The sequence below is a fragment of the Ochotona curzoniae genome, unplaced genomic scaffold (assembly GCF_017591425.1).
Source record: "Ochotona curzoniae isolate NIBS_2020 unplaced genomic scaffold, NIBS_Ocur_1.0 contig_2313, whole genome shotgun sequence".
NCBI classification, from domain to species: Eukaryota; Metazoa; Chordata; class Mammalia; order Lagomorpha; family Ochotonidae; genus Ochotona; species Ochotona curzoniae.
The window spans coordinates 45645-66331 of NW_024465417.1; positions in this window are offsets into that span (position 1 = coordinate 45645).

The following is a 20687-nucleotide window of genomic DNA, read 5'->3' on the forward strand; positions in this document are numbered from 1 at the left end:
AGCCAGAGCCCACATGCCCCACCTGGGTACAGGCAGGCGGTCCCAGGCCAGAGACAAGCTCCACCCCACCCGGGGCCAGGCGGGCCGTCACAGGCCAGAGACCACCTCCACTCACCCCGGGCCAGGCAGACGGTCCCAGGCCAGAGACCACCCCCACTCACCCGGGGCCAGACAGGCCATCCCAGGCCAGAGCTCACATGCCCAACCCGGGGCCAGGTAGGCAGTCCCAGGCCAGAGCCCACCTCCACTCACTCCGGGCTAGGCGGGCCGTCCCAGGCCAGAGCCCACCTCCACTCAGCCCGGGCCCAGCGGGCAGTCCCAGGCCAGTGCCCACCTCCACTCACCAGGTGCCAGGCGGGCCATCCCAGGCCAGATCTCAAATGCCCAACCCGGGGCCAGGTAGGCAGTCCCAGGCCAGAGCCCACATGACCCACCCAGGTCCAGGCAGGCAGTCCAAGCCAGAGCCCACCTCCACTCTCCCTGGGGCCTGGCAGGCAGTCCGAGACCAGAGCTCACCTCCACTCACGCCCGACCACGCGGGCGAACCCAGCCCAGAGCCCACCTTCACTCACCCCGGCGACAGGCGGGCTGTCCCAGCCAGCACCCACCTCCACCCCACTCAGGCCAGGAGGTCGGTCCCAGCCAGAGCCCAACTCAACTCACCCCCTGCCAGGCGGGCTGTCCCAGGTAAGAGCGCACCTCCACCCCACCAGGGGCCATGGGGGCCGTCCCAGGCCAGAGCGCACCTCCACTCACCCGGGGCCAGACAGGCCGTCCCAGGCCAGAGACAGATGCCCCACCTGGGTTCAGGCAGGCAGTCCCAGCCAGAGCCCACATGCCCCACCAGGGGCCAGGGGGGCCGTGCCTGGCGAGAGCCCACCTCCACTCACCCCGGGCCAGGCGGGCAGTCCCAGCCAGAGCCCACCTCCACTCACCCCGGGTCCAGGCGGGCGCTCCCAGGCCAGAGCCCATCTCCACTCACCAGGGGCAAGGCGGGCAGTCCGAGGCCAAACCCCAACTACCACACCCGGGGCCAGGCTGGCGGTCCCAGGCCAGAGCCCAACTCCACTCACCCCCGGCCACGCTGGCGGTCCCAGCCAGAGCCGACCTGCACTCACCCCGGGCCAGGCGGGCCGTCCCAGGCCAGAGCCCACCTTCACTCACCCGGGGCCAGGAAGTCCGTCCCAGGCCAGAGCCCACCTCCACTCACCCATGGCCAGGCGGGCCGTCCCAGGCGAGAGCCGAACACCACTCACCTCGGGGCCAGGAGGTCCGTCCCAGGCCAGAGCCCATATGCCAAACCCGGGGACAGGCGGGCAGTCCCAGCCAGAGCCCACCTCCTCTTACCCGGTGCCAGGAGGGCTGTCCCAGGCCAGAGCCCACCTCCACTCACCCCCAGCCCGGCGGGCAGTCCCAGGCCAGAGCCCACCTCCAACCACCCAGGGGCCATGCGGGCGGTCCCAGGCCAGAGCCCACCTCCAATCACCCGGGGCCAGGCGGGCGATCCCAGTTCTGAACTCACCTCCACTCAACCAGGGCCAGACGGAGTATCCAAAGCCAGAGCCCATACGCAAAACCCGGGGCCAGGCAGGCGATCCCAGGCCAGAGCCCACCTCCACTCACCCGGGGCCAGGCTGGTGGTCCCAGGCAAGAGCCCACCTGCATTCACCCAGGGCCAGGCGGGCGGTCCCAGGCCAGAGCCCACACGCCCATCAGGGGTCAGGCGGAAAGTCCCAGCCAGAGCCCACCTATACCCCACCCAGGCCAGGCGGGCGGTCCCAGCCAGAGACCACCTTCACCGCACCCGGGAAAGGCGGGTGGTCCCAGGCCAGAGCCCACCTAAACTCACCCTGGGCCAGGCGGGCGGTCCCAGGCCAGAGCCCACAAGCCCCACACGGTTCCAGGCGGGCGGTCCCAGGCTAGAGCCCACCTCCACTCAACGCTGGCCAAGCAGGTGGACCCTGGCCAGAGCCCACCTCCACTCACCTGGGGCCAGTCTGGTGGTCTCAGGCCAGAGCCCACCTACACTCACCCATGGCCCAGCTCGCTGTCCCAGGCCAGAGCCCACCTCCACTCACCCTGGTGCCAGGCGGGCCTTCCCAGGCTAGAGCCCACATGCCCCACCCGGGTCCAGGCAGGAGGTCCGAGGCCAGAGCCCACCTCCACTCACTCCGGGCCAGGCGGGCCGTCCCAGGCCAGAGCCCACCTGCACTCACACGGGGCCAGGCGGGCAGTCCCAGGCCAGAGCCCAACTCCACTCACCCCGAGCCAAGCGGGCCGTCCCAGGCCAGAGCCCACCTCCACTCACGCCGGGTCAGGAGGTCCGACATAGGCCAGAGCCCATATGCCAAACCCGGATCCATGCGGGCAGTCCCAGCCTGAGCCCACCTCCTCTTACCATGGGCCAGGCGGGCAGTTCCAGGCCAGAGCCCATCTCCACTCAGCCCGGTGCCAGGCAGGCCCAGCCAGAGCCCACATGCCCCACCTGGGTACAGGCAGGCGGTCCCAGGCCAGAGACAAGCTCCACCCCACCCGGGGCCAGGCGGGCCGTCACAGGCCAGAGACCACCTCCACTCACCCCGGGCCAGGCAGACGGTCCCAGGCCAGAGACCACCCCCACTCACCCGGGGCCAGACAGGCCATCCCAGGCCAGAGCTCACATGCCCAACCCGGGGCCAGGTAGGCAGTCCCAGGCCAGAGCCCACCTCCACTCACTCCGGGCCAGGCGGGCCGTCCCAGGCCAGAGCCCACCTCCACTCAGCCCGGGCCCGGCGGGCAGTCCCAGGCCAGTGCCCACCTCCACTCACCAGGTGCCAGGCGGGCCATCCCAGGCCAGATCTCAAATGCCCAACCCGGGGCCAGGTAGGCAGTCCCAGGCCAGAGCCCACATGACCCACCCAGGTCCAGGCAGGCAGTCCAAGCCAGAGCCCACCTCCACTCTCCCTGGGGCCTGGCAGGCAGTCCGAGACCAGAGCTCACCTCCACTCACGCCGGACCACGCGGGCGAACCCAGCCCAGAGCCCACCTTCACTCACCCTGGCGACAGGCGGGCTGTCCCAGCCAGCACCCACCTCCACCCCACTCAGGCCAGGAGGTCGGTCCCAGCCAGAGCCCAACTCAACTCACCCCCTGCCAGGCGGGCTGTCCCAGGTAAGAGCGCACCTCCACCCCACCAGGGGCCATGGGGGCCGTCCCAGGCCAGAGCGCACCTCCACTCACCCGGGGCCAGACAGGCCGTCCCAGGCCAGAGACAGATGCCCCACCTGGGTTCAGGCAGGCAGTCCCAGCCAGAGCCCACATGCCCCACCAGGGGCCAGGGGGGCCGTGCCTGGCGAGAGCCCACCTCCACTCACCTCGGGGCCAGGCGGGCGGTCCTAGGTCTGAGACCACCTCCACTCAACCGTGCCAGAGAGACCGTGCCAGGCCAGAGCCCACCTCCACTCACCCCGGGCCAGGCGGGCGGTCCCAGGCCAAGGCCACCTCCACTCACCCAGGGCCAGGCGGGCCGTCCCAGGCCAGAGCCCACCTCCACTCAGCCCGGGCCCGGCGGGCAGTCCCAGGCCAGTGCCCACCTCCACTCACCAGGTGCCAGGCGGGCCATCCCAGGCCAGACCTCAAATGCCCAACCCGGGGCCAGGTAGGCAGTCCCAGGCCAGAGCCCACATGACCCACCCAGGTCCAGGCAGGCAGTCCAAGCCAGAGCCCACCTCCACTCTCCCTGAGGCCTGGCAGGCAGTCCGAGACCAGAGCTCACCTCCACTCACGCCGGACCACGCGGGCGAACCCAGCCCAGAGCCCACCTTCACTCACCCCGGCGACAGGCGGGCTGTCCCAGCCAGCACCCAGCTCCACCCCACTCAGGCCAGGAGGTCGGTCCCAGCCAGAGCCCAACTCAACTCACCCCCTGCCAGGCGGGCTGTCCCAGGTAAGAGCGCACCTCCACCCCACCAGGGGCCATGGGGGCCGTCCCAGGCCAGAGCGCACCTCCACTCACCCGGGGCCAGACAGGCCGTCCCAGGCCAGAGACAGATGCCCCACCTGGGTTCAGGCAGGCAGTCCCAGCCAGAGCCCACATGCCCCACCAGGGGCCAGGGGGGCCGTGCCTGGCGAGAGCCCACCTCCACTCACCCCGGGCCAGGCGGGCGGTCCTAGGTCTGAGACCACCTCCACTCACCCCGGGTCCAGGCGGGCGCTCCCAGGCCAGAGCCCATCTCCACTCACCAGGGGCAAGGCGGGCAGTCCGAGGCCAAACCCCAACTACCACACCCGGGGCCAGGCTGGCGGTCCCAGGCCAGAGCCCAACTCCACTCACCCCCGGCCACGCTGGCGGTCCCAGCCAGAGCCGACCTGCACACACCCCGGGCCAGGCGGGCCGTCCCAGGCCAGAGCCCACCTTCACTCACCCGGGGCCAGGAAGTCCGTCCCAGGCCAGAGCCCACCTCCACTCACCCATGGCCAGGCGGGCCGTCCCAGGCGAGAGCCGAACACCACTCACCTCGGGGCCAGGAGGTCCGTCCCAGGCCAGAGCCCATATGCCAAACCCGGGGACAGGCGGGCAGTCCCAGCCAGAGCCCACCTCCTCTTACCCGGTGCCAGGAGGGCTGTCCCAGGCCAGAGCCCACCTCCACTCACCCCCAGCCCGGCGGGCAGTCCCAGGCCAGAGCCCACCTCCAACCACCCAGGGGCCATGCGGGCGGTCCCAGGCCAGAGCCCACCTCCAATCACCCGGGGCCAGGCGGGCGATCCCAGTTCTGAACTCACCTCCACTCAACCAGGGCCAGACGGAGTATCCAAAGCCAGAGCCCATACGCAAAACCCGGGGCCAGGCAGGCGATCCCAGGCCAGAGCCCACCTCCACTCACCCGGGGCCAGGCTGGTGGTCCCAGGCAAGAGCCCACCTGCATTCACCCAGGGCCAGGCGGGCGGTCCCAGGCCAGAGCCCACACGCCCATCAGGGGTCAGGCGGAAAGTCCCAGCCAGAGCCCACCTATACCCCACCCAGGCCAGGCGGGCGGTCCCAGCCAGAGACCACCTTCACCGCACCCGGGAAAGGCGGGTGGTCCCAGGCCAGAGCCCACCTAAACTCACCCTGGGCCAGGCGGGCGGTCCCAGGCCAGAGCCCACAAGCCCCACACGGTTCCAGGCGGGCGGTCCCAGGCTAGAGCCCACCTCCACTCAACGCTGGCCAAGCAGGTGGACCCTGGCCAGAGCCCACCTCCACTCACCTGGGGCCAGTCTGGTGGTCTCAGGCCAGAGCCCACCTACACTCACCCATGGCCCAGCTCGCTGTCCCAGGCCAGAGCCCACCTCCACTCACCCTGGTGCCAGGCGGGCCTTCCCAGGCTAGAGCCCACATGCCCCACCCGGGTCCAGGCAGGAGGTCCGAGGCCAGAGCCCACCTCCACTCACTCCGGGCCAGGCGGGCCGTCCCAGGCCAGAGCCCACCTGCACTCACACGGGGCCAGGCGGGCAGTCCCAGGCCAGAGCCCAACTCCACTCACCCCGAGCCAAGCGGGCCGTCCCAGGCCAGAGCCCACCTCCACTCACGCCGGGTCAGGAGGTCCGACATAGGCCAGAGCCCATATGCCAAACCCGGATCCATGCGGGCAGTCCCAGCCTGAGCCCACCTCCTCTTACCATGGGCCAGGCGGGCAGTTCCAGGCCAGAGCCCATCTCCACTCAGCCCGGTGCCAGGCAGGCCCAGCCAGAGCCCACATGCCCCACCTGGGTACAGGCAGGCGGTCCCAGGCCAGAGACAAGCTCCACCCCACCCGGGGCCAGGCGGGCCGTCACAGGCCAGAGACCACCTCCACTCACCCCGGGCCAGGCAGACGGTCCCAGGCCAGAGACCACCCCCACTCACCCGGGGCCAGACAGGCCATCCCAGGCCAGAGCTCACATGCCCAACCCGGGGCCAGGTAGGCAGTCCCAGGCCAGAGCCCACCTCCACTCACTCCGGGCTAGGCGGGCCGTCCCAGGCCAGAGCCCACCTCCACTCAGCCCGGGCCCAGCGGGCAGTCCCAGGCCAGTGCCCACCTCCACTCACCAGGTGCCAGGCGGGCCATCCCAGGCCAGATCTCAAATGCCCAACCCGGGGCCAGGTAGGCAGTCCCAGGCCAGAGCCCACATGACCCACCCAGGTCCAGGCAGGCAGTCCAAGCCAGAGCCCACCTCCACTCTCCCTGGGGCCTGGCAGGCAGTCCGAGACCAGAGCTCACCTCCACTCACGCCCGACCACGCGGGCGAACCCAGCCCAGAGCCCACCTTCACTCACCCCGGCGACAGGCGGGCTGTCCCAGCCAGCACCCACCTCCACCCCACTCAGGCCAGGAGGTCGGTCCCAGCCAGAGCCCAACTCAACTCACCCCCTGCCAGGCGGGCTGTCCCAGGTAAGAGCGCACCTCCACCCCACCAGGGGCCATGGGGGCCGTCCCAGGCCAGAGCGCACCTCCACTCACCCGGGGCCAGACAGGCCGTCCCAGGCCAGAGACAGATGCCCCACCTGGGTTCAGGCAGGCAGTCCCAGCCAGAGCCCACATGCCCCACCAGGGGCCAGGGGGGCCGTGCCTGGCGAGAGCCCACCTCCACTCACCCCGGGCCAGGCGGGCGGTCCTAGGTCTGAGACCACCTCCACTCAACCGTGCCAGAGAGACCGTGCCAGGCCAGAGCCCACCTCCACTCACCCCGGGCCAGGCGGGCGGTCCCAGGCCAAGGCCACCTCCACTCACCAAGGGCCAGGCGGGCCGTCCCAGGCCAGAGCCCACCTCCACTCAGCCCGGGCCCGGCGGGCAGTCCCAGGCCAGTGCCCACCTCCACTCACCAGGTGCCAGGCGGGCCATCCCAGGCCAGATCTCAAATGCCCAACCCGGGGCCAGGTAGGCAGTCCCAGGCCAGAGCCCACATGACCCACCCAGGTCCAGGCAGGCAGTCCAAGCCAGAGCCCACCTCCACTCTCCCTGGGGCCTGGCAGGCAGTCCGAGACCAGAGCTCACCTCCACTCACGCCGGACCACGCGGGCGAACCCAGCCCAGAGCCCACCTTCACTCACCCCGGCGACAGGCGGGCTGTCCCAGCCAGCACCCACCTCCACCCCACTCAGGCCAGGAGGTCGGTCCCAGCCAGAGCCCAACTCAACTCACCCCCTGCCAGGCGGGCTGTCCCAGGTAAGAGCGCACCTCCACCCCACCAGGGGCCATGGGGGCCGTCCCAGGCCAGAGCGCACCTCCACTCACCCGGGGCCAGACAGGCCGTCCCAGGCCAGAGACAGATGCCCCACCTGGGTTCAGGCAGGCAGTCCCAGCCAGAGCCCACATGCCCCACCAGGGGCCAGGGGGGCCGTCCCAGGCGAGAGCCGAACACCACTCACCTCGGGGCCAGGAGGTCCGTCCCAGGCCAGAGCCCATATGCCAAACCCGGGGACAGGCGGGCAGTCCCAGCCAGAGCCCACCTCCTCTTACCCGGTGCCAGGAGGGCTGTCCCAGGCCAGAGCCCACCTCCACTCACCCCCAGCCCGGCGGGCAGTCCCAGGCCAGAGCCCACCTCCAACCACCCAGGGGCCATGCGGGCGGTCCCAGGCCAGAGCCCACCTCCAATCACCCGGGGCCAGGCGGGCGATCCCAGTTCTGAACTCACCTCCACTCAACCAGGGCCAGACGGAGTATCCAAAGCCAGAGCCCATACGCAAAACCCGGGGCCAGGCAGGCGATCCCAGGCCAGAGCCCACCTCCACTCACCCGGGGCCAGGCTGGTGGTCCCAGGCAAGAGCCCACCTGCATTCACCCAGGGCCAGGCGGGCGGTCCCAGGCCAGAGCCCACACGCCCATCAGGGGTCAGGCGGAAAGTCCCAGCCAGAGCCCACCTATACCCCACCCAGGCCAGGCGGGCGGTCCCAGCCAGAGACCACCTTCACCGCACCCGGGAAAGGCGGGTGGTCCCAGGCCAGAGCCCACCTAAACTCACCCTGGGCCAGGCGGGCGGTCCCAGGCCAGAGCCCACAAGCCCCACACGGTTCCAGGCGGGCGGTCCCAGGCTAGAGCCCACCTCCACTCAACGCTGGCCAAGCAGGTGGACCCTGGCCAGAGCCCACCTCCACTCACCTGGGGCCAGTCTGGTGGTCTCAGGCCAGAGCCCACCTACACTCACCCATGGCCCAGCTCGCTGTCCCAGGCCAGAGCCCACCTCCACTCACCCTGGTGCCAGGCGGGCCTTCCCAGGCTAGAGCCCACATGCCCCACCCGGGTCCAGGCAGGAGGTCCGAGGCCAGAGCCCACCTCCACTCACTCCGGGCCAGGCGGGCCGTCCCAGGCCAGAGCCCACCTGCACTCACACGGGGCCAGGCGGGCAGTCCCAGGCCAGAGCCCAACTCCACTCACCCCGAGCCAAGCGGGCCGTCCCAGGCCAGAGCCCACCTCCACTCACGCCGGGTCAGGAGGTCCGACATAGGCCAGAGCCCATATGCCAAACCCGGATCCATGCGGGCAGTCCCAGCCTGAGCCCACCTCCTCTTACCATGGGCCAGGCGGGCAGTTCCAGGCCAGAGCCCATCTCCACTCAGCCCGGTGCCAGGCAGGCCCAGCCAGAGCCCACATGCCCCACCTGGGTACAGGCAGGCGGTCCCAGGCCAGAGACAAGCTCCACCCCACCCGGGGCCAGGCGGGCCGTCACAGGCCAGAGACCACCTCCACTCACCCCGGGCCAGGCAGACGGTCCCAGGCCAGAGACCACCCCCACTCACCCGGGGCCAGACAGGCCATCCCAGGCCAGAGCTCACATGCCCAACCCGGGGCCAGGTAGGCAGTCCCAGGCCAGAGCCCACCTCCACTCACTCCGGGCTAGGCGGGCCGTCCCAGGCCAGAGCCCACCTCCACTCAGCCCGGGCCCAGCGGGCAGTCCCAGGCCAGTGCCCACCTCCACTCACCAGGTGCCAGGCGGGCCATCCCAGGCCAGATCTCAAATGCCCAACCCGGGGCCAGGTAGGCAGTCCCAGGCCAGAGCCCACATGACCCACCCAGGTCCAGGCAGGCAGTCCAAGCCAGAGCCCACCTCCACTCTCCCTGGGGCCTGGCAGGCAGTCCGAGACCAGAGCTCACCTCCACTCACGCCCGACCACGCGGGCGAACCCAGCCCAGAGCCCACCTTCACTCACCCCGGCGACAGGCGGGCTGTCCCAGCCAGCACCCACCTCCACCCCACTCAGGCCAGGAGGTCGGTCCCAGCCAGAGCCCAACTCAACTCACCCCCTGCCAGGCGGGCTGTCCCAGGTAAGAGCGCACCTCCACCCCACCAGGGGCCATGGGGGCCGTCCCAGGCCAGAGCGCACCTCCACTCACCCGGGGCCAGACAGGCCGTCCCAGGCCAGAGACAGATGCCCCACCTGGGTTCAGGCAGGCAGTCCCAGCCAGAGCCCACATGCCCCACCAGGGGCCAGGGGGGCCGTGCCTGGCGAGAGCCCACCTCCACTCACCCCGGGCCAGGCGGGCAGTCCCAGCCAGAGCCCACCTCCACTCACCCCGGGTCCAGGCGGGCGCTCCCAGGCCAGAGCCCATCTCCACTCACCAGGGGCAAGGCGGGCAGTCCGAGGCCAAACCCCAACTACCACACCCGGGGCCAGGCTGGCGGTCCCAGGCCAGAGCCCAACTCCACTCACCCCCGGCCACGCTGGCGGTCCCAGCCAGAGCCGACCTGCACTCACCCCGGGCCAGGCGGGCCGTCCCAGGCCAGAGCCCACCTTCACTCACCCGGGGCCAGGAAGTCCGTCCCAGGCCAGAGCCCACCTCCACTCACCCATGGCCAGGCGGGCCGTCCCAGGCGAGAGCCGAACACCACTCACCTCGGGGCCAGGAGGTCCGTCCCAGGCCAGAGCCCATATGCCAAACCCGGGGACAGGCGGGCAGTCCCAGCCAGAGCCCACCTCCTCTTACCCGGTGCCAGGAGGGCTGTCCCAGGCCAGAGCCCACCTCCACTCACCCCCAGCCCGGCGGGCAGTCCCAGGCCAGAGCCCACCTCCAACCACCCAGGGGCCATGCGGGCGGTCCCAGGCCAGAGCCCACCTCCAATCACCCGGGGCCAGGCGGGCGATCCCAGTTCTGAACTCACCTCCACTCAACCAGGGCCAGACGGAGTATCCAAAGCCAGAGCCCATACGCAAAACCCGGGGCCAGGCAGGCGATCCCAGGCCAGAGCCCACCTCCACTCACCCGGGGCCAGGCTGGTGGTCCCAGGCAAGAGCCCACCTGCATTCACCCAGGGCCAGGCGGGCGGTCCCAGGCCAGAGCCCACACGCCCATCAGGGGTCAGGCGGAAAGTCCCAGCCAGAGCCCACCTATACCCCACCCAGGCCAGGCGGGCGGTCCCAGCCAGAGACCACCTTCACCGCACCCGGGAAAGGCGGGTGGTCCCAGGCCAGAGCCCACCTAAACTCACCCTGGGCCAGGCGGGCGGTCCCAGGCCAGAGCCCACAAGCCCCACACGGTTCCAGGCGGGCGGTCCCAGGCTAGAGCCCACCTCCACTCAACGCTGGCCAAGCAGGTGGACCCTGGCCAGAGCCCACCTCCACTCACCTGGGGCCAGTCTGGTGGTCTCAGGCCAGAGCCCACCTACACTCACCCATGGCCCAGCTCGCTGTCCCAGGCCAGAGCCCACCTCCACTCACCCTGGTGCCAGGCGGGCCTTCCCAGGCTAGAGCCCACATGCCCCACCCGGGTCCAGGCAGGAGGTCCGAGGCCAGAGCCCACCTCCACTCACTCCGGGCCAGGCGGGCCGTCCCAGGCCAGAGCCCACCTGCACTCACACGGGGCCAGGCGGGCAGTCCCAGGCCAGAGCCCAACTCCACTCACCCCGAGCCAAGCGGGCCGTCCCAGGCCAGAGCCCACCTCCACTCACGCCGGGTCAGGAGGTCCGACATAGGCCAGAGCCCATATGCCAAACCCGGATCCATGCGGGCAGTCCCAGCCTGAGCCCACCTCCTCTTACCATGGGCCAGGCGGGCAGTTCCAGGCCAGAGCCCATCTCCACTCAGCCCGGTGCCAGGCAGGCCCAGCCAGAGCCCACATGCCCCACCTGGGTACAGGCAGGCGGTCCCAGGCCAGAGACAAGCTCCACCCCACCCGGGGCCAGGCGGGCCGTCACAGGCCAGAGACCACCTCCACTCACCCCGGGCCAGGCAGACGGTCCCAGGCCAGAGACCACCCCCACTCACCCGGGGCCAGACAGGCCATCCCAGGCCAGAGCTCACATGCCCAACCCGGGGCCAGGTAGGCAGTCCCAGGCCAGAGCCCACCTCCACTCACTCCGGGCCAGGCGGGCCGTCCCAGGCCAGAGCCCACCTCCACTCAGCCCGGGCCCGGCGGGCAGTCCCAGGCCAGTGCCCACCTCCACTCACCAGGTGCCAGGCGGGCCATCCCAGGCCAGATCTCAAATGCCCAACCCGGGGCCAGGTAGGCAGTCCCAGGCCAGAGCCCACATGACCCACCCAGGTCCAGGCAGGCAGTCCAAGCCAGAGCCCACCTCCACTCTCCCTGGGGCCTGGCAGGCAGTCCGAGACCAGAGCTCACCTCCACTCACGCCCGACCACGCGGGCGAACCCAGCCCAGAGCCCACCTTCACTCACCCCGGCGACAGGCGGGCTGTCCCAGCCAGCACCCACCTCCACCCCACTCAGGCCAGGAGGTCGGTCCCAGCCAGAGCCCAACTCAACTCACCCCCTGCCAGGCGGGCTGTCCCAGGTAAGAGCGCACCTCCACCCCACCAGGGGCCATGGGGGCCGTCCCAGGCCAGAGCGCACCTCCACTCACCCGGGGCCAGACAGGCCGTCCCAGGCCAGAGACAGATGCCCCACCTGGGTTCAGGCAGGCAGTCCCAGCCAGAGCCCACATGCCCCACCAGGGGCCAGGGGGGCCGTGCCTGGCGAGAGCCCACCTCCACTCACCTCGGGGCCAGGCGGGCGGTCCTAGGTCTGAGACCACCTCCACTCAACCGTGCCAGAGAGACCGTGCCAGGCCAGAGCCCACCTCCACTCACCCGGGCCAGGCGGGCGGTCCCAGGCCAAGGCCACCTCCACTCACCCAGGGCCAGGCGGGCCGTCCCAGGCCAGAGCCCACCTCCACTCAGCCCGGGCCCGGCGGGCAGTCCCAGGCCAGTGCCCACCTCCACTCACCAGGTGCCAGGCGGGCCATCCCAGGCCAGATCTCAAATGCCCAACCCGGGGCCAGGTAGGCAGTCCCAGGCCAGAGCCCACATGACCCACCCAGGTCCAGGCAGGCAGTCCAAGCCAGAGCCCACCTCCACTCTCCCTGAGGCCTGGCAGGCAGTCCGAGACCAGAGCTCACCTCCACTCACGCCGGACCACGCGGGCGAACCCAGCCCAGAGCCCACCTTCACTCACCCCGGCGACAGGCGGGCTGTCCCAGCCAGCACCCACCTCCACCCCACTCAGGCCAGGAGGTCGGTCCCAGCCAGAGCCCAACTCAACTCACCCCCTGCCAGGCGGGCTGTCCCAGGTAAGAGCGCACCTCCACCCCACCAGGGGCCATGGGGGCCGTCCCAGGCCAGAGCGCACCTCCACTCACCCGGGGCCAGACAGGCCGTCCCAGGCCAGAGACAGATGCCCCACCTGGGTTCAGGCAGGCAGTCCCAGCCAGAGCCCACATGCCCCACCAGGGGCCAGGGGGGCCGTGCCTGGCGAGAGCCCACCTCCACTCACCCCGGGCCAGGCGGGCGGTCCTAGGTCTGAGACCACCTCCACTCACCCCGGGTCCAGGCGGGCGCTCCCAGGCCAGAGCCCATCTCCACTCACCAGGGGCAAGGCGGGCAGTCCGAGGCCAAACCCCAACTACCACACCCGGGGCCAGGCTGGCGGTCCCAGGCCAGAGCCCAACTCCACTCACCCCCGGCCACGCTGGCGGTCCCAGCCAGAGCCGACCTGCACACACCCCGGGCCAGGCGGGCCGTCCCAGGCCAGAGCCCACCTTCACTCACCCGGGGCCAGGAAGTCCGTCCCAGGCCAGAGCCCACCTCCACTCACCCATGGCCAGGCGGGCCGTCCCAGGCGAGAGCCGAACACCACTCACCTCGGGGCCAGGAGGTCCGTCCCAGGCCAGAGCCCATATGCCAAACCCGGGGACAGGCGGGCAGTCCCAGCCAGAGCCCACCTCCTCTTACCCGGTGCCAGGAGGGCTGTCCCAGGCCAGAGCCCACCTCCACTCACCCCCAGCCCGGCGGGCAGTCCCAGGCCAGAGCCCACCTCCAACCACCCAGGGGCCATGCGGGCGGTCCCAGGCCAGAGCCCACCTCCAATCACCCGGGGCCAGGCGGGCGATCCCAGTTCTGAACTCACCTCCACTCAACCAGGGCCAGACGGAGTATCCAAAGCCAGAGCCCATACGCAAAACCCGGGGCCAGGCAGGCGATCCCAGGCCAGAGCCCACCTCCACTCACCCGGGGCCAGGCTGGTGGTCCCAGGCAAGAGCCCACCTGCATTCACCCAGGGCCAGGCGGGCGGTCCCAGGCCAGAGCCCACACGCCCATCAGGGGTCAGGCGGAAAGTCCCAGCCAGAGCCCACCTATACCCCACCCAGGCCAGGCGGGCGGTCCCAGCCAGAGACCACCTTCACCGCACCCGGGAAAGGCGGGTGGTCCCAGGCCAGAGCCCACCTAAACTCACCCTGGGCCAGGCGGGCGGTCCCAGGCCAGAGCCCACAAGCCCCACACGGTTCCAGGCGGGCGGTCCCAGGCTAGAGCCCACCTCCACTCAACGCTGGCCAAGCAGGTGGACCCTGGCCAGAGCCCACCTCCACTCACCTGGGGCCAGTCTGGTGGTCTCAGGCCAGAGCCCACCTACACTCACCCATGGCCCAGCTCGCTGTCCCAGGCCAGAGCCCACCTCCACTCACCCTGGTGCCAGGCGGGCCTTCCCAGGCTAGAGCCCACATGCCCCACCCGGGTCCAGGCAGGAGGTCCGAGGCCAGAGCCCACCTCCACTCACTCCGGGCCAGGCGGGCCGTCCCAGGCCAGAGCCCACCTGCACTCACACGGGGCCAGGCGGGCAGTCCCAGGCCAGAGCCCAACTCCACTCACCCCGAGCCAAGCGGGCCGTCCCAGGCCAGAGCCCACCTCCACTCACGCCGGGTCAGGAGGTCCGACATAGGCCAGAGCCCATATGCCAAACCCGGATCCATGCGGGCAGTCCCAGCCTGAGCCCACCTCCTCTTACCATGGGCCAGGCGGGCAGTTCCAGGCCAGAGCCCATCTCCACTCAGCCCGGTGCCAGGCAGGCCCAGCCAGAGCCCACATGCCCCACCTGGGTACAGGCAGGCGGTCCCAGGCCAGAGACAAGCTCCACCCCACCCGGGGCCAGGCGGGCCGTCACAGGCCAGAGACCACCTCCACTCACCCCGGGCCAGGCAGACGGTCCCAGGCCAGAGACCACCCCCACTCACCCGGGGCCAGACAGGCCATCCCAGGCCAGAGCTCACATGCCCAACCCGGGGCCAGGTAGGCAGTCCCAGGCCAGAGCCCACCTCCACTCACTCCGGGCCAGGCGGGCCGTCCCAGGCCAGAGCCCACCTCCACTCAGCCCGGGCCCGGCGGGCAGTCCCAGGCCAGTGCCCACCTCCACTCACCAGGTGCCAGGCGGGCCATCCCAGGCCAGATCTCAAATGCCCAACCCGGGGCCAGGTAGGCAGTCCCAGGCCAGAGCCCACATGACCCACCCAGGTCCAGGCAGGCAGTCCAAGCCAGAGCCCACCTCCACTCTCCCTGGGGCCTGGCAGGCAGTCCGAGACCAGAGCTCACCTCCACTCACGCCCGACCACGCGGGCGAACCCAGCCCAGAGCCCACCTTCACTCACCCCGGCGACAGGCGGGCTGTCCCAGCCAGCACCCACCTCCACCCCACTCAGGCCAGGAGGTCGGTCCCAGCCAGAGCCCAACTCAACTCACCCCCTGCCAGGCGGGCTGTCCCAGGTAAGAGCGCACCTCCACCCCACCAGGGGCCATGGGGGCCGTCCCAGGCCAGAGCGCACCTCCACTCACCCGGGGCCAGACAGGCCGTCCCAGGCCAGAGACAGATGCCCCACCTGGGTTCAGGCAGGCAGTCCCAGCCAGAGCCCACATGCCCCACCAGGGGCCAGGGGGGCCGTGCCTGGCGAGAGCCCACCTCCACTCACCCCGGGCCAGGCGGGCGGTCCTAGGTCTGAGACCACCTCCACTCAACCGTGCCAGAGAGACCGTGCCAGGCCAGAGCCCACCTCCACTCACCCCGGGCCAGGCGGGCGGTCCCAGGCCAAGGCCACCTCCACTCACCCAGGGCCAGGCGGGCCGTCCCAGGCCAGAGCCCACCTCCACTCAGCCCGGGCCCGGCGGGCAGTCCCAGGCCAGTGCCCACCTCCACTCACCAGGTGCCAGGCGGGCCATCCCAGGCCAGATCTCAAATGCCCAACCCGGGGCCAGGTAGGCAGTCCCAGGCCAGAGCCCACATGACCCACCCAGGTCCAGGCAGGCAGTCCAAGCCAGAGCCCACCTCCACTCTCCCTGGGGCCTGGCAGGCAGTCCGAGACCAGAGCTCACCTCCACTCACGCCGGACCACGCGGGCGAACCCAGCCCAGAGCCCACCTTCACTCACCCCGGCGACAGGCGGGCTGTCCCAGCCAGCACCCACCTCCACCCCACTCAGGCCAGGAGGTCGGTCCCAGCCAGAGCCCAACTCAACTCACCCCCTGCCAGGCGGGCTGTCCCAGGTAAGAGCGCACCTCCACCCCACCAGGGGCCATGGGGGCCGTCCCAGGCCAGAGCGCACCTCCACTCACCCGGGGCCAGACAGGCCGTCCCAGGCCAGAGACAGATGCCCCACCTGGGTTCAGGCAGGCAGTCCCAGCCAGAGCCCACATGCCCCACCAGGGGCCAGGGGGGCCGTGCCTGGCGAGAGCCCACCTCCACTCACCCCGGGCCAGGCGGGCAGTCCCAGCCAGAGCCCACCTCCACTCACCCCGGGTCCAGGCGGGCGCTCCCAGGCCAGAGCCCATCTCCACTCACCAGGGGCAAGGCGGGCAGTCCGAGGCCAAACCCCAACTACCACACCCGGGGCCAGGCTGGCGGTCCCAGGCCAGAGCCCAACTCCACTCACCCCCGGCCACGCTGGCGGTCCCAGCCAGAGCCGACCTGCACTCACCCCGGGCCAGGCGGGCCGTCCCAGGCCAGAGCCCACCTTCACTCACCCGGGGCCAGGAAGTCCGTCCCAGGCCAGAGCCCACCTCCACTCACCCATGGCCAGGCGGGCCGTCCCAGGCGAGAGCCGAACACCACTCACCTCGGGGCCAGGAGGTCCGTCCCAGGCCAGAGCCCATATGCCAAACCCGGGGACAGGCGGGCAGTCCCAGCCAGAGCCCACCTCCTCTTACCCGGTGCCAGGAGGGCTGTCCCAGGCCAGAGCCCACCTCCACTCACCCCCAGCCCGGCGGGCAGTCCCAGGCCAGAGCCCACCTCCAACCACCCAGGGGCCATGCGGGCGGTCCCAGGCCAGAGCCCACCTCCAATCACCCGGGGCCAGGCGGGCGATCCCAGTTCTGAACTCACCTCCACTCAACCAGGGCCAGACGGAGTATCCAAAGCCAGAGCCCATACGCAAAACCCGGGGCCAGGCAGGCGATCCCAGGCCAGAGCCCACCTCCACTCACCCGGGGCCAGGCTGGTGGTCCCAGGCAAGAGCCCACCTGCATTCACCCAGGGCCAGGCGGGCGGTCCCAGGCCAGAGCCCACACGCCCATCAGGGGTCAGGCGGAAAGTCCCAGCCAGAGCCCACCTATACCCCACCCAGGCCAGGCGGGCGGTCCCAGCCAGAGACCACCTTCACCGCACCCGGGAAAGGCGGGTGGTCCCAGGCCAGAGCCCACCTAAACTCACCCTGGGCCAGGCGGGCGGTCCCAGGCCAGAGCCCACAAGCCCCACACGGTTCCAGGCGGGCGGTCCCAGGCTAGAGCCCACCTCCACTCAACGCTGGCCAAGCAGGTGGACCCTGGCCAGAGCCCACCTCCACTCACCTGGGGCCAGTCTGGTGGTCTCAGGCCAGAGCCCACCTACACTCACCCATGGCCCAGCTCGCTGTCCCAGGCCAGAGCCCACCTCCACTCACCCTGGTGCCAGGCGGGCCTTCCCAGGCTAGAGCCCACATGCCCCACCCGGGTCCAGGCAGGAGGTCCGAGGCCAGAGCCCACCTCCACTCACTCCGGGCCAGGCGGGCCGTCCCAGGCCAGAGCCCACCTGCACTCACACGGGGCCAGGCGGGCAGTCCCAGGCCAGAGCCCAACTCCACTCACCCCGAGCCAAGCGGGCCGTCCCAGGCCAGAGCCCACCTCCACTCACGCCGGGTCAGGAGGTCCGACATAGGCCAGAGCCCATATGCCAAACCCGGATCCATGCGGGCAGTCCCAGCCTGAGCCCACCTCCTCTTACCATGGGCCAGGCGGGCAGTTCCAGGCCAGAGCCCATCTCCACTCAGCCCGGTGCCAGGCAGGCCCAGCCAGAGCCCACATGCCCCACCTGGGTACAGGCAGGCGGTCCCAGGCCAGAGACAAGCTCCACCCCACCCGGGGCCAGGCGGGCCGTCACAGGCCAGAGACCACCTCCACTCACCCCGGGCCAGGCAGACGGTCCCAGGCCAGAGACCACCCCCACTCACCCGGGGCCAGACAGGCCATCCCAGGCCAGAGCTCACATGCCCAACCCGGGGCCAGGTAGGCAGTCCCAGGCCAGAGCCCACCTCCACTCACTCCGGGCCAGGCGGGCCGTCCCAGGCCAGAGCCCACCTCCACTCAGCCCGGGCCCGGCGGGCAGTCCCAGGCCAGTGCCCACCTCCACTCACCAGGTGCCAGGCGGGCCATCCCAGGCCAGATCTCAAATGCCCAACCCGGGGCCAGGTAGGCAGTCCCAGGCCAGAGCCCACATGACCCACCCAGGTCCAGGCAGGCAGTCCAAGCCAGAGCCCACCTCCACTCTCCCTGGGGCCTGGCAGGCAGTCCGAGACCAGAGCTCACCTCCACTCACGCCCGACCACGCGGGCGAACCCAGCCCAGAGCCCACCTTCACTCACCCCGGCGACAGGCGGGCTGTCCCAGCCAGCACCCACCTCCACCCCACTCAGGCCAGGAGGTCGGTCCCAGCCAGAGCCCAACTCAACTCACCCCCTGCCAGGCGGGCTGTCCCAGGTAAGAGCGCACCTCCACCCCACCAGGGGCCATGGGGGCCGTCCCAGGCCAGAGCGCACCTCCACTCACCCGGGGCCAGACAGGCCGTCCCAGGCCAGAGACAGATGCCCCACCTGGGTTCAGGCAGGCAGTCCCAGCCAGAGCCCACATGCCCCACCAGGGGCCAGGGGGGCCGTGCCTGGCGAGAGCCCACCTCCACTCACCCCGGGCCAGGCGGGCGGTCCTAGGTCTGAGACCACCTCCACTCAACCGTGCCAGAGAGACCGTGCCAGGCCAGAGCCCACCTCCACTCACCCCGGGCCAGGCGGGCGGTCCCAGGCCAAGGCCACCTCCACTCACCCAGGGCCAGGCGGGCCGTCCCAGGCCAGAGCCCACCTCCACTCAGCCCGGGCCCGGCGGGCAGTCCCAGGCCAGTGCCCACCTCCACTCACCAGGTGCCAGGCGGGCCATCCCAGGCCAGATCTCAAATGCCCAACCCGGGGCCAGGTAGGCAGTCCCAGGCCAGAGCCCACATGACCCACCCAGGTCCAGGCAGGCAGTCCAAGCCAGAGCCCACCTCCACTCTCCCTGGGGCCTGGCAGGCAGTCCGAGACCAGAGCTCACCTCCACTCACGCCCGACCACGCGGGCGAACCCAGCCCAGAGCCCACCTTCACTCACCCCGGCGACAGGCGGGCTGTCCCAGCCAGCACCCACCTCCACCCCACTCAGGCCAGGAGGTCGGTCCCAGCCAGAGCCCAACTCAACTCACCCCCTGCCAGGCGGGCTGTCCCAGGTAAGAGCGCACCTCCACCCCACCAGGGGCCATGGGGGCCGTCCCAGGCCAGAGCGCACCTCCACTCACCCGGGGCCAGACAGGCCGTCCCAGGCCAGAGACAGATGCCCCACCTGGGTTCAGGCAGGCAGTCCCAGCCAGAGCCCACATGCCCCACCAGGGGCCAGGGGGGCCGTGCCTGGCGAGAGCCCACCTCCACTCACCCCGGGCCAGGCGGGCAGTCCCAGCCAGAGCCCACCTCCACTCACCCCGGGTCCAGGCGGGCGCTCCCAGGCCAGAGCCCATCTCCACTCACCAGGGGCAAGGCGGGCAGTCCGAGGCCAAACCCCAACTACCACACCCGGGGCCAGGCTGGCGGTCCCAGGCCAGAGCCCAACTCCACTCACCCCCGGCCACGCTGGCGGTCCCAGCCAGAGCCGACCTGCACTCACCCCGGGCCAGGCGGGCCGTCCCAGGCCAGAGCCCACCTTCACTCACCCGGGGCCAGGAAGTCCGTCCCAGGCCAGAGCCCACCTCCACTCACCCATGGCCAGGCGGGCCGTCCCAGGCGAGAGCCGAACACCACTCACCTCGGGGCCAGGAGGTCCGTCCCAGGCCAGAGCCCATATGCCAAACCCGGGGACAGGCGGGCAGTCCCAGCCAGAGCCCACCTCCTCTTACCCGGTGCCAGGAGGGCTGTCCCAGGCCAGAGCCCACCTCCACTCACCCCCAGCCCGGCGGGCAGTCCCAGGCCAGAGCCCACCTCCAACCACCCAGGGGCCATGCGGGCGGTCCCAGGCCAGAGCCCACCTCCAATCACCCGGGGCCAGGCGGGCGATCCCAGTTCTGAACTCACCTCCACTCAACCAGGGCCAGACGGAGTATCCAAAGCCAGAGCCCATACGCAAAACCCGGGGCCAGGCAGGCGATCCCAGGCCAGAGCCCACCTCCACTCACCCGGGGCCAGGCTGGTGGTCCCAGGCAAGAGCCCACCTGCATTCACCCAGGGCCAGGCGGGCGGTCCCAGGCCAGAGCCCACACGCCCATCAGGGGTCAGGCGGAAAGTCCCAGCCAGAGCCCACCTATACCCCACCCAGGCCAGGCGGGCGGTCCCAGCCAGAGACCACCTTCACCGCACCCGGGAAAGGCGGGTGGTCCCAGGCCAGAGCCCACCTAAACTCACCCTGGGCCAGGCGGGCGGTCCCAGGCCAGAGCCCACAAGCCCCACACGGTTCCAGGCGGGCGGTCCCAGGCTAGAGCCCACCTCCACTCAACGCTGGCCAAGCAGGTGGACCCTGGCCAGAGCCCACCTCCACTCACCTGGGGCCAGTCTGGTGGTCTCAGGCCAGAGCCCACCTACACTCACCCATGGCCCAGCTCGCTGTCCCAGGCCAGAGCCCACCTCCACTCACCCTGGTGCCAGGCGGGCCTTCCCAGGCTAGAGCCCACATGCCCCACCCGGGTCCAGGCAGGAGGTCCGAGGCCAGAGCCCACCTCCACTCACTCCGGGCCAGGCGGGCCGTCCCAGGCCAGAGCCCACCTGCACTCACACGGGGCCAGGCGGGCAGTCCCAGGCCAGAGCCCAACTCCACTCACCCCGAGCCAAGCGGGCCGTCCCAGGCCAGAGCCCACCTCCACTCACGCCGGGTCAGGAGGTCCGACATAGGCCAGAGCCCATATGCCAAACCCGGATCCATGCGGGCAGTCCCAGCCTGAGCCCACCTCCTCTTACCATG